A 15,769-nucleotide genomic window follows, 5' to 3' on the forward strand; every position below is an offset into this window, starting at 1 on the left:
AATTGTGACGTCGGCGTCTTGGCAGAATAACGTCATAAAGGGGTTCAGTGTAAGGAATGACGCAATATATACTTTATTGTGAAAAGGGCCATTGCCCGAAACGTCGCCTATTTTATATATTTTTTTCATTTTTAGGCCATAGCTTTATTGACGATTGTGTTGAGTAGGTTTTGTTGTTATTTGTGCTTTTGCACTACAGCCAACGCAACAGCAGCATCACCAAGTAGGCAAATACTATGAACTTTAAATGGGCAATGTGCAGATAAGGTGTTGATTTTTACAATTGGAAACCAATTGAATAAATAATTGTTATATTATTTAAATTTAGCGTAGACTTGGTATAATCATCATTAGGTAATGTAGTCACTTCACTACATTTACTAATGTTAGTATCAAATTATATTTAAAATGATTTTACTTCAATTTTTTTAGTTATATTAATGGTACTTCAGTATTTTAAAGTAATGTTTACATCAGCTATGGCTCCTTGCTGATCTCCAATGACAGCCCCGAGTCAGCGGTGGAAATTCCACGTTGACATGGTGGGGCCCAGTCTCTCCATACTACAAAAAACACAAATTTTGACTAAAATTGTTGTAACCACATTTTTTTTATATCGACACAAAGAAAATAAAAAAACATGTTTTGACACGAACTTTGTTCCGACAACCAATTATTTATTTTGTGTAAAATTTGACAATCTCACATATTAGCAGCAGAAGTAATACATTAATCACAAAATATCCAACTCATTTACAAAACCTTACTCACAAGCCACAACTATTATGATACATGTGTACGCACACACAGAGATATTGAGCTAAATAACGGTTCCCACCCCCCTTATAGCTTCATAAAGGAACACTTAACGTGTATGCTTACATCTTAAAACCCTGGTGTCTCCCAGCCAAGTAGCCTACTTGCTGTACTACCTTCTATAGGCACAACAATGTTATCATGTGGCTGGAGAAAACATGGTGTCTCATTCTTCATCATGATCATTATGACTTGGCCCTTGTGAACGCACTGTGGGAAGGACGAGACACCCAGTCCCCTATGCAGGGCTTGAACTCAGGATTTCCAACAGTCCCAGCTCAGTGTCACTGACACAGCCATTACGGACCTCCTTTATGAGATGGATACCCAGACCCAGGGCTTAAACCCAGGTCCTCAGTGATGCTTGGCTCGGTGTTCCTGACACAGCCATCATGAACCTCCTTCATGAGATGGACACGCAGACCCAGGGCTTGAACTCATTCTCCCATGTTTATAATACTAACATGTCACATGTCCCATATTGAGTGACGCTAGTGCCATTTAGCGTTAAATACTGCTCTGTCCATATTAATTCACAAATAGTGTAACAGTCTACATTTGCTGTATATAAAGTACCACATATACACACGTCATTTAAACGAAGATATACCCAAGAAACAGCTCTTCTCTTATAGCCACACACCTCGGCTGTGTGTCCCAGGCACACAGGAGTTCTGAGCTTAATTGATCATCAGTCAAGGTCAATTAGCTGCTGGATGAAGGCCTCCCCAAGTCGCCACCACCAGCTCTCACAATCCTGTGATGTTACAACGTAATCCATCTAGCATCGAGCTGATGTCATCACTCATTATCATAGCAAGTTCAATCATACATTATCTATTAACTCTGTAGACCATCTTTCAGTTTATTTCTATTACCCTTCATTCAAAAAAGCTGATAAGCGACAAATGCAGTCATGGTTACGGGATGTCCTCAGAATAAAAACTACCCACAAATATGTCAACGGTAATTTTAAATGCTTTGTAAAATACATTTGGTCCAAGTTTTGGAGTCGCGACATGGCAATCCAGTCCCAGTGACAGTTGGGTTTGAATTTTCAACACACTCATCAACAACACTGTCTTAAGCGGTGTATGTGCTATGAAGAAGGGCCATTGCCTCAAACGTCGCCGATTGTACGTTTTATTTTAACGCCACAGTAATGTTGACAATGTGTTGGGTTTTCATTTTTTGTGCTTGTGCACCACTGCCAATGCTGCAGTAGCAGCATCACAAAATAATTATTTTCATTTTTTAAAGTTTACTCTAAAAGCCACACCGTAAAAAGAAAAGTAGTAATCACTCGCTATTCTGTACCTTCCTTAAGACCGTTAATCCAATGCAAGTTTTGTTCCTGCCCTAGAAAGGGATAATAGTGATCAAATGATAAAACGTTGCCAATTAGACTGGGAGTCATAATTTAGGAACTTGCCAATCGCTCCGCAAAGTGGTTAAGCTTGCAAGGGCCGTGGCTAGTGCGAATCTGTGAACGTACGTTTGTGCAGTGGAGCGTCAAAAATCTGAACGCTGGTAATCCAGAACATTTGTAAATCCACTCTATAAGCACCTTCCAAAGAGCTGTCAGCAGAGCCACGATAATCACGAGTGGTAGTGTACCCATACTGATTAAGATTCCATATTGCTCACAGTCCCCATTCGTTCATATTTATGAGTTTCCACAGTTTTTTTTTTAGCAAAATAGCAAAATGCATCTGTACTGAACGAAAATGCATCCTGCATTGACTGATTTTTGTCCCCAAATTAAAATGCATATTTAAGTGTTATGAAGAAGAGCAATTGCCTAGAAATATGGCCTATTATATATGAAAAAAATATTTTAAGGTCTCACATAGTGTTGTTCACGAATTTGTCGAGTTTTTTTTTAAACATTTCATGACATATTTGTTGACACTTGAGAAGTACCGTATCAAAAAAATGTCATTATTATAATCTTCAACATGACTTTTATGGACAACGCATATGACCTTTAAGTCAACGATAACAATATGTTTAGCGGGTTGAATACAATGTTATCAATAATATATATACTATAATATTACAACGATTTACGACTGCGTAGGTTTCCGCGCATGTATTGCGTTTTCGTGCTGAACCGTGCGTTGTTTGGCATCACAAAACCGACGTTCTGGCAGCTTCTTCAGTTCAGCTTCTTCAGCACGTGCAAAGAAACGTCGACATCACACCAAACAACACGCGGTGCACCCTGAAAACACATCGGAGAGCTGTCAGAGCTGCTTAGCGATCCCAGAATATCTTTCTAAGGTTTATTTTTTTCACCCGGCAGCGTTATTGTGCTTCTTGAAACGGTGACAATAAGGTTGAAATGTTGTAAACAGTTTGTTTATATCGCCAAATTAAAACCAGGACAGACACTTTAGTGATGCCATTAATGTCCCACGTGGGTCACTAACGAATCTTCGGACCCACGAGGGACAGTCCGTGTCACACAGCCGAGGTACGTAGCTACGAGTAAAGAGCCGTGTGGTGTTTGGGTTCGTAAATGATTTAAGTAACAACCGTTGATAGTTGCGGGACAGAACACTGAGCAGATGTATATCAAGAACAATAGTTATTATATGTGTATGTATATGACTGTATATGTCTAAGCGTACGGTAAATGTGGAGTAGTTTGCGTGTAAGTGTGTGAATATGAAGGACTTAATCTCACCAGGGTCTCTGCCCAGGTTTAGCTACCCAGATATTATGTCTGCACCCAGCACACCAAATCCAATAGAGCTCTCACTACAGCTGTGGCTACTAGCCAGGTGCATGCTCCAGTCTACCAGCGACCTGGAAAATATTCATTGATAAATTAAGCCCTCGTGTGCGTGTGATAGATATATATTTATGATAATTATCAGATGAAAACATTTTGTATTGTATTTTAAATCATTGTTCATATTTTTGGACCATTTACATGACGTTATATATATATCTGTCTGCATGCTAACAACAGTGGTGTCAACTCAATGCCTTGTGACACCATTCAGTGATTTCAAATTAGATATGTCACTTCCGGTTCATCCGGTCAAACATAAACAAACCTTTTTATTGGATCTTCAGAAATTTCAAATCTACGCTTGATTTAACACATCCAAAACTCGGGAACCCGTCCCGAGTATACAAGCATACATATTCTGTATATGTACGTATATCTATCTATATGTATGTAGGTATATGTGTACAGGTATGTGTATTGCATGTATATCTGTACGTGTATCTATGTAAGTATAATATTTGTGCCATTACTTCAGTGCACGGCTATCACAAAGGTGCTATGTTTTACAGATATATCTTGCAGTAGGTTCCCACTGAGGGGCGATGTTGCTATGTGTAATCCTAATTGAGTAATTGGCAAGTTTTTTTTCTTAGAATTTTGGCATACTTCGACGTTGACACCGGCACACAATGGCCTACTCATTTTTAATAACATCAGGGGATATTTATCATCGACTGCGCTATTTGTTTTGGTAAATACACCCGCAGTAATAACCACGGCAGCCTGCCGCATCGAACCGTAAACCTCTGCAACAAGCAGCAAACACTTTACCATTAGGCCATGCCACTGCCCAAATATATGTGTGTGTGTGTGTGTAGGTATGTAGGTATATGTATTGTGTGTGTATGCGGGGGGGATCAAACTGTGCTGCTGGGATCTTGTCTGGAAGCGTAGCCGGACTCGTAGGAGGCCTGATCATTGGCTGCGTACATTGCTACACACACACACAACAAAGACAAAGATCCCCCGTATAGCCTTTAGAAAACTGTTGGGGCAAGTCCTGTTAGCGGTCACCTATGAAGGCCGGCACGGTTCACAAGGGGCTGGGTGGCCAGCATCACGCCCGGCCGCCTTTGTCTCCCCAGTGGCGATGTTTACCCATCGTACCAGCTACTCTTTGAGGCTCAGCTAACCTAGGGGAGGACCAGTTTAGATAATTGTCGACGCTAGCAGTCCATACACAAATATTCAAATGCATAAATTAGGATTTCAGCAGAAGGGGTAGGAGAATCATGGATACAAGGGATATGGAACAGATGAAATAAAGACATCCTACAAAGTTGAGAGACGTATGAAAAAGTTCTAGATCACAAAAAACAAATAATTTAATTTGATCATTGTATGTGCTATGAAGAAGGGTTATGACCCTAAACGTCACCTATTGTGTATTTATATTCCTTTCGGGGCAGAGTTGTTGACGGGTGTGTTAAGATTTGTATTGACTTGGCCAACATCAAAGATAGTGCCAAGGTTACTTATATTTGTCGTAGGTGTATTTCCATAATTTATTTCCAATAAAGACGTTGGTTTTAAAGAAGAAAATAAGTCGGAGAAATGTTTAACAAATCCAGGTTTAGACAGGGTTTAGGAAATAATAGCGAATTAAAATCATCAGAGCCAACGGCATCTCACAGTACGGTATCATCGACATATCATTGATGGCTAATGTTATAAAAATTACATTTCGAAATCTTGACTTAAAGCTTTCGTGACTGCAGGAATTCATATTCTTGGGTCTTTCGGTAAAGTCACGTAGATAGGTTCAAATAAAATAACCAAAATATAACAAAAAACTACGACGTTTCAATCGCAACACAAGCAGTCGTCTTCAGGGTCTAAGTAAAATCATTTCCTGCTCAAGTGAGTGAGCATTGATGCAGCACAGATGGTGGTGGACGTTCCACATTCATATGGAGGGGGTGAGTCCATCCAAAGGACCACTTTTGACGGAAGTAGGTAATTATGAGAGCAGACAGAGGATACAGCCTCAAGGGACGCTGTGGCACTGGCATTTTGTCGAGGAGGAAATGTACCCCCCCATACCCCCAGTAAACATGCAGACGTGGGGCCAAACAAGAGGAGGGGAGTGGGCCACATATGCAAACATAGATGATGATGATGTGATGAGGAAAATTATGAAGATGATGATGGCGACGCCTATGCTAGGGATGGTGCTGCTGCTACAGCAGCTATTGATGTTATTGCTGCTACAGCTGCTGCTGTGAATACGAATACAGCCGCTAACGATTATATTGTTGTTACTGCTACAGCTGCCAATGATGATACTGCTGCTGTTGCTCCAGCTGTTCATGATAATGGTGAGCCTGTCTGCTGTTACTGCTGCGGATGATGATGATACTGCTGCTGATGAGGATGATGATGATACTGCTGACGATGTTGATGATGTTGAAGTTATCATCTCACCTGCCGGCTGATATCTGGGCAGGCTCGCCATCCTCCCTCCACCTCCTCCCGTTGCTGCTCCTCCACCTCCTCCTCCACCCACTCCGCCAGACCCCACAGGGGGCGGGGGGAGCATGGGGGGCAGGGACGGCAGCGGAGGGCTGGGGAGGCTCCCTTCCCTCGTGGGCACCGAGCTGTACACAGGGTAGGGCCCCCCCATTCGGGGGGGGGCTGCCCCCCCAGGACCCCCCATGCCGCCCCCTCCCCCCGGACACATTGCCATGGAGTGAGAGAGCACTGGAAGGAGAGAAGGGAGGGGAAGAAGAGGTTAGAGGTAGAGGTGGGGGCTGGGTCAGGAGTAGAGGTGGTGGCTGGGTTAGAGGTGGGGGCTGTGTGAGGGGTAGAGGTGGGGGCTGGGTTAGGGGTGGGGGCTGTGTGAGGGGTAGAGGTGGTGGCTGGGTCAGGAGTAGAGGTGGTGGCTGGGTTAGAGGTGGGGGCTGTGTGAGGGGTAGAGGTGGGGGCTGTGTTAGGGGTGGGGGCTGTGTGAGGGTTAGAGGTGGGGGCTGTGTCAGGGGTAGAGGTGGGGGCTGTGTTAGGGGTGGAGGTGGGGGCTGGGTTAGAGGTGGGGGCTGTGTGAGGGGTAGAGGTGGGGGCTGTGTGAGGGGTAGAGGTGGTGGCTGGGTCAGGAGTAGAAGTGGTGGCTGGGTTAGAGGTGGGGGCTGTGTGAGGGGTAGAGGTGGGGGCTGTGTTAGGGGTGGGGGCTGTGTGAGGGTTAGAGGTGGGGGCTGTGTTAGGGGTAGAGGTGGGGGCTGTGTTAGGGGTGGAGGTGGGGGCTGGGTTAGAGGTGGGGGCTGTGTGAGGGGTAGAGGTGGGGGCTGTGTTAGGGGTGGGGGCTGTGTGAGGGTTAGAGGTGGGGGCTGTGTTAGGGGTAGAGGTGGGGGCTGTGTTAGGGGTGGAGGTGGGGGCTGGGTTAGAGGTGGGGGCTGTGTTAGGGGTAGAGGTGGGGGCTGTGTTAGGGGTGGAGGTGGGGGCTGGGTTAGAGGTGGGGGCTGTGTTAGGGGTAGAGGTGGGGGCTGGGTCAGGGGTAGAGGTGGGGGCTGTGTGAGGAGTAGAGGTGGGGGCTGTGTGAGGGGTAGAGGTGGGGGCTGGGTTAGGGGTAGAGGTGGGGGCTGTGTGAGGGGTAGAGGTGGGGGCTGTGTGAGGGGTAGAGGTGGGGGCTGGGTTAGGGGTAGAGGTGGGGGCTGGGTTAGGGGTAGAGGTGGGGGCTGTGTGAGGGGTAGAGGTGGGGGCTGTGTGAGGGGTAGAGGTGACGAGGCTGTATCTGTAATAAAGTTATTTACTGAATGTGTTCGCATTCTGCTGCCTTTCTGTGGCCACTGGGGGAGCGAGCCGGCTTGGTTTGTGAACCCGGCCACTCACTCACACTTATGATGTCGACCCGCTCTCTCGCTCGCTTTCATTAGGGAGCCACGACTCTCTTCCACCGAGCCTCCATCCAATCAATGGCGAGGTCGTGGTGTCCGTACAGAATGACAGACGCGCGGTCAATAGCGTCTCTTCGCTCAGGTCCGATTTAGGTGCTTCACGAATCACTTAACAGTCGACCGAACGATGGCATCAGGATCCGTGTCATTGCCCGTTTCACAAATCGAGACGTGCTATGAAGAGAGGCCATTGCCCCAAAACGTTGCCGATGATATATTTTTAAAAATCCATTTAAACGTAGCATTGTTGACTAATGTGTAGCGTGTTTTGTTATTTGTGCTTTGTGCACCACACGCCTATGCAGGTGTCAGTATCACATTGGCAGCGGTCGGGGTGTCCTACTCAATTACCTTTGTTGTAAGAGAAAAAAAAACCACGGTGATAAAACTTTATCGACTCGCCGAAAGCGTTCATAAAAAATATCCGCGTTTACGATCACTTCCCTCTGGCCGGGAAAGGGGTAGCCGGGAGGAGGACACTGATGTGGCACGGGTGGGGCATGAAGGGCCGAGTCCACGGAGAGGCGTCGCAGATGTAGCATTGGGGACACGATTCGAATTGTTCTCGAACAAGGCAGCACCGTTCCTCATTGCCAGTGGCCATGGGAACGCAGCATTAACTTGACTGTGGATTGGTATTCATATTCTTAGGTTTTTTCGGTAAAGTCACGTAGGTAAAAAATTAAAATGTATATACAATTAATAAAAGTAAAAGTACTTAATAAAAGTTAAATTTTAATTTTTTACCTACGTGACTTTACCGAAAAAACCTAAGAATATGAATCCTTGCAGTCACGAAAGCTTCAAATCTAGAATTGTGGATTGGTAGTCAATGTAGAGCTCGTATCAGGGGCTGTGAGAGAGTGAATGAGTGAGTGGGTGAGTGAATAATTGAGCAGGATGGTTAGTGCAAGAGAGATGGTGATTCGTTGGGGTGAGCGTGTGAGTGCGTGAGTGTGTGAGTGCGTGGGTGAATAAGTCAATGAGTGAGTGAGCAGTGGGTCACCGGGTCCGTATGAGATGTTCATCATCTGTCGGATGACGCAGCAGGAGCAGGAGAAGCAGCAGACCACGACACAGATCGCCACGAACAACAGCACCCCCGCCACCACGCCCGCTATAGTGGAGGGGCTGTCGCATCAACATCAATACCATTAGTAGCGTCGTCCTCATCATCCCTTTACCTTTCCATTGATCTCTTCTTCCCCTTGCATCTCATCACCTCCCCGTATTATTTCTCATCATTGTATCTTGATTCTCCTCCCTGTCTCTACCCCCACAATCAACTTTGTGCAACCCCAGGCTGTTTAACACGTAGTAGGCTTTCGTGACCAATATTATTCATAATAAAGGCTTTAATTTTCGATTCAAAGCTTTCGTGACTGCAGGGATTCATCTTCTTGGTTCTTTCGGTAAAGTCACGTAGAATGGAAATAATAAAATAAAACATTATAAAATAATTCTCACGACGTTTCGGCCACAACGCAAGCAGCCGTCCTCAGGTGAAGACCTGGTCTTCACCTGAGAACGGCTGCTTGCGTTGTCTTCACCTGAGGACGGCTGCTTGCGTTGTGGCCGAAACGTCGTGAGAATTATCTTATTATGTTTTATTTTATTATTTTATTATTTCCATTCTACGTGCCTTTACCGAAAGAACCAAGAAAAATAAAGGCTTTTTTAGGTAAGATCGCGTAAGTATCAATGTGTCGTAAACCTCCACCACCCGACACAGCCAATCAGTAAGGGATTTGTCGCTTAAACAAAACGCGCCAATTAGTCACTAATTAAGCCCACCGGTGTGTTGGAGAGTAAATCCACAACATTCACAATTTGAGTAGTACGACGTTTCGCTGGTAATTACAACCGGCATCATCGGGCGATATGCCAGAATAGTGAAGCAATCCACCTGCTTCCGGTTTTAAATAGAACAAGATAACGTCATCACTGAACCTGTCTCTTTATCTGTATCCCTTTAGGGGCCGTCCATAAATGACGTCACGCGATTTTGGACTATTTTTGACCCCCCCCCTCGTCACACGGCGTCACAAAAAGTCAGACCCCCCTCAAATATGACGTCACAAAGCTCTGCCCCTCCCCCCCAAATAAAACATGCTTCAAATCGCTTTAAACTATTGTCATTGTAGTACGTATTTAATGTGGCGCTGCACTCTGACGTTGTAGGAGAAAACATAAAAAGTCTATTTAATTAAGTAGAACGTGCTTATATTTATTTAAAGTTGCGCATTTTGATGTGACGTCACATTTCTCAAACCTCACCCCCTCGTAACACATCGTCACAAATGTCTGACCCCCCCCCCTAGGTGGGTGACGTCATTTATGGACGGCCCCTTACATGCATTCACATCTTGTTTCCCTTCACCCCCCACGCCTTATCGCCATTCACCTCCTTGTGTTTTCCTGTGTTTCCCTTCACCTCCCGATCACTCCCCTGCGTCTCCCTTCTCCCCCTGTGCCTCGTCTCACCATCCCTTCCCTGTACCTCCCATCAGCTCCCTGTATCTCATATTCTTAGGTTTTTTCGGTAAAGGCACGTAGGTAAAAAATTAAAATTAATAAAAGTAAAATAAAATAAAAATCACGACGTTTCGGAGGCAACACAAGCTTCCGCCTTTCTGCATCTCCCATCTCCTTTCCATGTGAACCGTCGCCTTCCTGTGCCTCCACGTCTCCACGTGTCACGTGTATGTGTGTGTGTGTTGAACTTCTTTTGCACCGTACGTAGCCAATCGTGCTAATCTGGGGTCACATTACTTCTCGTTATTTCCCATCACCTCCTCATGACTTCTCATGTATCTCCGTCCCTCCCCGTCTCCTCTCAACTCCGTGTTTCTATCCACGCGCCTCCGATAGGCATAGTTGGCTACACACCATGCGAAAGATGTTCAACATACATAAAGAGATAACGCCTCAATCTTGATTTGAATAACGCCTCCTCCAGCCTCACCGTGCCTCTCCTCGCTCTCATCTCATACTTCCCCTTGACGTGCCCTCGCCACCACGTGCCTCCCCGTGTCTCTACCTGAGGCCCAGGATCTTGCACCAGCCCTGCTCGTGCCCATCGAGCTTCTGGATGTTGGCGGAGCAGCACATCCTGTCGTTGCACTCTCCGCAGCAGAACTCCTCCTGCGGGCACTCGATGGGCTCCACCCACAGCTCGGTGGAGTCGTAGTAGCCCAGGCATCCCTGCTCGGGGTCAACCACCTTCGGGGCACCTGCAGGACGGAGGAGAGAGTTCGAGGGGTCACGACAAGGTTCGGGGTTTTTTGTCTTTTCACACAGTTTTCTGAGCCCAGGTGCCCAAAGACCCGAAACGTCAAACGGTCGGCAAACAAATGTAACTATCGAACGTGACACGGTCTGAACGGGAGAGGTTTTGAACAAATCAGTACGTAGCCTAACCCGAAATATTAATTATGTAACCGCTATCAAAGTTGCAATATATAAGCGACATTATTATGAGAGCTTGGGAAAAGTAGACGGTGGGAGGAGGTTCACTGTGCGATTTAAGCGGAGAGGAAAGTAGTGCGACCTACTGTGGGGTGGTTGAAGAGTGTGGACGAGATGAAACAGCATGATTAGACCAAGTTCCCAACGTGGGTGGAAGGATCGGTGAGTGAAGGGTGCGCAGCCATTCCAATTGCTCACCCACACCACTTTTGGTAGAAGGGCCTCCACCAGAGGAAGATCTAGAGAACCCCTCTAGAGAGTAGTTGGCCTACTCTTCCACGCTGGCCAGACATCTCGGTAACAGGCAGGAGTAGCCACACTTTACCCCAAGGCCGTAGCCATGGAGTCAACATTGGGGGGGACCAAATCTTCCAGGGGGTCTGGGGGTCCCCCCTCCAGAAAAAAATAATCTAAATTTGCAAACTAATTTCTTGCCTAAAATATAAAAAAAATTCACTAACACATAGAATGGACTTTTTTTTTTTTACAATAATGTCTAATAGTGTATTGTATTACATTGCTCTGTTTTTCTTCTTTACCATTTCTTGTTTCATTGTTTTTAATGGCAGAGATTAAGGATTAATAAAGTACAACCATAACCACAATAAGAAAAAAGTCCAAATATTGTGGCCAAGGTTTAGCAAATTGTTGTTTTTATTTACATAGCATAGCAATGATTATTTTTAGATATTTTTGATAGCAATATACTGGGGGGGAAATTTTGAGCATATTTGAATATTGGGGGGGGGGGGGGTGTGTGTGTGTGTGTCCCCCAATATATATTATAATTACGGCCTTGCTTTACCCCAGCATACGCGGCCTGCCAATCGACTGGTTCTTGAGTGCGGGTGTTCGTAAATCGGGAGTTCGTAAGTCGAGGACTGCACGTGCACGTGGACACGAAGCGGGAGATTTTAGGAACTTGACAGACGTGATGATGATTATACAAAGCGGATTCTTCTACGATATTCTAAATAATAACGCAAAGCCATTTGTCAATCGCGTTGGGGCATGGGTTCTTTTTCGTGACCATACTTCACCACACTGGTCAGTGTCGGTTTGGTAAAGGCAGGGGGTTGCATGGAGTGGGGAGGGTTCAACTGGGCCGGTTCAGATATCACTCGTCACTGATGTTAGCCGTTGCTAGAACTCAAAGTCAAGTCGCTGGATTCATAGCGCAGTGGGTGAACCACTGTAGAATACTCTGTTTAACAGAGTATTCTACAGTGGGTGAACCACTGTAGAATACTCTGTTAAACAGAGTAGCCAATACGCTTGGCTTTATGCATTGAACAGGGCCCCATCGTGAAAATGGAGTGCTCTTGCAAATAACATCTGGCACACCTGCAGAATTTGTTTAACAAACATCACCCTGCTGACTAGGGAATCAAGTCAAATTAAACCAGTCTAGGGTATGCTCGCTTAAACGTCTGCTGAATAGCATTGCTCCAAATTGCACTAAATCTAACAGATTTAGAATTATATCTATTTTCTTTTACATTTCTGTACGTGGAGAGCCAAACGTCTGCTTACCGTGTACTATGAAGCAGGGCCATTGTCTGAAACGTCGTCCAATATATATTTTAAAATGTTTTCCTTTTCGGGGCACAGTGTTCTTGACGAATGTGTTGCGTTTTAGTTGATAGGCTATTGGGTCATTGGGAGGGTCAGGAGGTGTTGGAGAGTCGGCAGAGAGGTTGAAATAGGGAAGCATTAAGGGTGGCGCTGAACGTGGCGGTGGTGATGGAGGTATTAGGAATTACGATTGTGATGGAGGTGATAGTGACGAGACAATGGTAAGTATTACAATTGTGGTGGCGGTAGTGACGATTCAAGTATTACCAATGATGGTGGTGGTAGTGGTGGTATTGTTGTTGGTACCAGCGGTATCAAGATCGGCCTCTATGGAGGAGGCTCGTGAAGGACGCTACTCTGGGCACTTGGACGCAGTCGCCCTCCAACAACAGCGGAGGGCAGAGGAGCGATGCTCACAACAACGAGCGGAGTGCTGGGCGACTAAAATACAGCCAGTTGGTACAGCAGGGGGTACAGGTGGTGCATCTGCCAGTCGTCTCAGTCAGTCAAACCATGGCACCTGGGTCTGTCCCGTGACCTTCTGTCAGCGAGAATGTCCACACTGCACGTGGCTTCGGAGTGCACCTAGCCTGGTACAAGCGCCATGGGGACGTCACCCCTACTTAGTGTCAAATGACCGCTGTTGTTGGTGAGACGATGATGATGGTGGTGGTGATTATTTTCGATGATGATGATAAAGCTAGTGGTTGGTGATAGTAGTGATGGTGGTGAGTGGGGGAGATTATTGTTTTAAAAATATGGCATAACGTATTGAAATTATTATTTATATCACGAAAACAATACCCTGTGTTATCATCGTGCGATCTTAGCCTGTCCAGGATTGTTGCAAATTATTTGAAAACGTGTGTATACAATGGATTACATGACTGTGCACACAATGAATTATATGAACGTGTGTACACAATGGATTACATGACTATATCTACACAATGTATCGTCTGAACGTGTATATACACAATACATTATATGGAAGTCTGCACAGAACGCATTCCGTGAATGTGTATTTGTGTGTATCTGCACAGGACATTGCGTGCACATAATGCATTATGAACGTATGCATGTGCACAATGCATTGTGTATGCGTGTATACAATGCGTTGTGTATCTGTGTAAACACAATGCATTGTATGTGTACAAAGTGCATTCTGTGTGCACAATTCGTTATGGTGAGGGTGTGTGTACGCAATATATTGTATGTGTGCACACAATACAATGCGTATGTGTGCACACAATGTATTGCGCATGTGTACACACTGCAATGTGAGTATACACAATGCATTGTGTGTGCATACAAACAATGCAGTGTGTATGCATATATACAAACAATGCATTGTCTGTGAATATGATGCATTGTGCGTGTGCGCACACAATGCATTGTGTGTGTGTACACAATGCATTGTGTGCGCACACTATGCATTGTGTGTGTGTACTCAATGCATTATGTTTGTGTACACAATGCATTGTGTGTGTGTGTGTACACAATGTGTGCAGTGTTGTGGGCGACAGTGGAGACGGAAACGTTTCTTACCAGACACGAGTCCTGCCAGAGACGAGACGAGGAGAGTAGCAGAGGCCAGCAGCAGCAGCAGCGGCCTCCCAGCCATGTGGATACGGGGAGAGACGGGGAGGAGAGAGGGATGAATGCGTGTATGGGGGGAGATGTGAGAGAGACGGGGAAAGAGGGATGCGTGGGTATGGGGAGATGTGAGAGAGACGGGGAAAGAGGGATGCGTGGGTATGGGGAGATGTGAGAGAGACGGGGAAAGAGGGATGCGTGTGTGTGGGGAGATGTGAGAGAGACGGGGGGAGAGGGATGCGTGGGTATGGGGAGATGTGAGAGGGGAAGGAGGGATGTATGTGTGTGTAAAAGATGTGAGAGATACGGGAAGGAGAGAATGATGTGTGTGAGTGATGTGAGAAAGACGGGGAGGAGAGGGATGGGTGTGTGAGTATTGTGAGAGAGACGGGGATGGAAAGAGATGCGTGTGTGTGTGTGAGTGATGTGAGAGAGACGGGAAGGCGAGAGATGTGTACTAGAGATGGGGAGAGAAGGACGCGTGTGTGGGAGATGAGAGAGAGAGAGACGGGGAGGTGGATGTGTGTTTGGAAGATGTAAGACAGATACGCGGAGAGAGGGGATGCGTTCGGCAGATGAGAGAGAGAGAGATGGACAGGAGGGTTGCTTTGGGAGGTGTTAGAAAGAAACGGGGCGAGCAGGAATATTTTGGTGTGAGAGATGCTGGGAGGTTGTGCGTGTGAGAAATAGTAGAAAGAGAATGATGAAGGGCTGTGTGTGCGGAGTAGAGAAGATGTAAGAGACGATAAGAGGGAGACGTGTGCGGGAGACTGGAAGAGACGAAGCTGGAGACAGATGTGTATGTGTGTGAGAGATTTCTCTCTCTGTGTGTAGAGTGCAGCGGTTAGCGCGCTGCGCTAAGAACCTGGCGACCCGGGTTCGATTCTCGCTCACGGCCAACACCTAGTGCGGTGTGTGGTAAACATCGCCACTGGGGAAACAAAGGCGGTCAGGCGTGGTGCTGACCACCCAATCTCTCGTGTGGCCGTGCTCGCCTTCATAGGTGCTCGCTGACAGCACTTGCCCTGATAGTCGAATCTCCAGCATGGTTCCAGATGTCTTGTGACCCCCATTTAATTCTCTAAAACGTAATCTTTATTTAAGGTAAGGTTGATTTAAAACAAAAATGAATATGCAAAGGAAAGAAATGGTAGGGGTCCATTATTTGGGGGGGTCACAAGCCGTCTGAACCACCCTATATAATGTCTTCTCCGCAGCATTAGCTACACAATCATTATAACTTTAATATCTGTTGAGTAGACTCAGCGGAGTTGTATTGTTTTTGTTAGAATTACTTCGGCTGTATTTCTCGATCCTTTTTTTATTCTTCTTCAAAGTTGTATTTGTGGATTGTGTTACACTCTATCACATTATCTCTACTTTTAATATTTCTCACCTGGTATAAACTCATAATTATTTTCCCAATACCGTTGGTTATTCACCAACCTTAATCGAAGATGTGTGGCAAGAAAAATCAATGGTAAAATAAATATATGCGGGAACAGTACTCTACTTACATCTTCATATCATACCTATATGTAGTGGAGGGATTTTATTTGCGTGTTTGTTTGTACATGTATGTGTATGTACATTTGGTTCAACCACTGCTGGATGAGGGCATCCCCTG

This window comes from Lampetra planeri, chromosome 3 (assembly GCF_965212315.1).
Source record: "Lampetra planeri chromosome 3, kcLamPlan1.2.h2, whole genome shotgun sequence".
Lineage (NCBI taxonomy): Eukaryota > Metazoa > Chordata > Hyperoartia > Petromyzontiformes > Petromyzontidae > Lampetra > Lampetra planeri.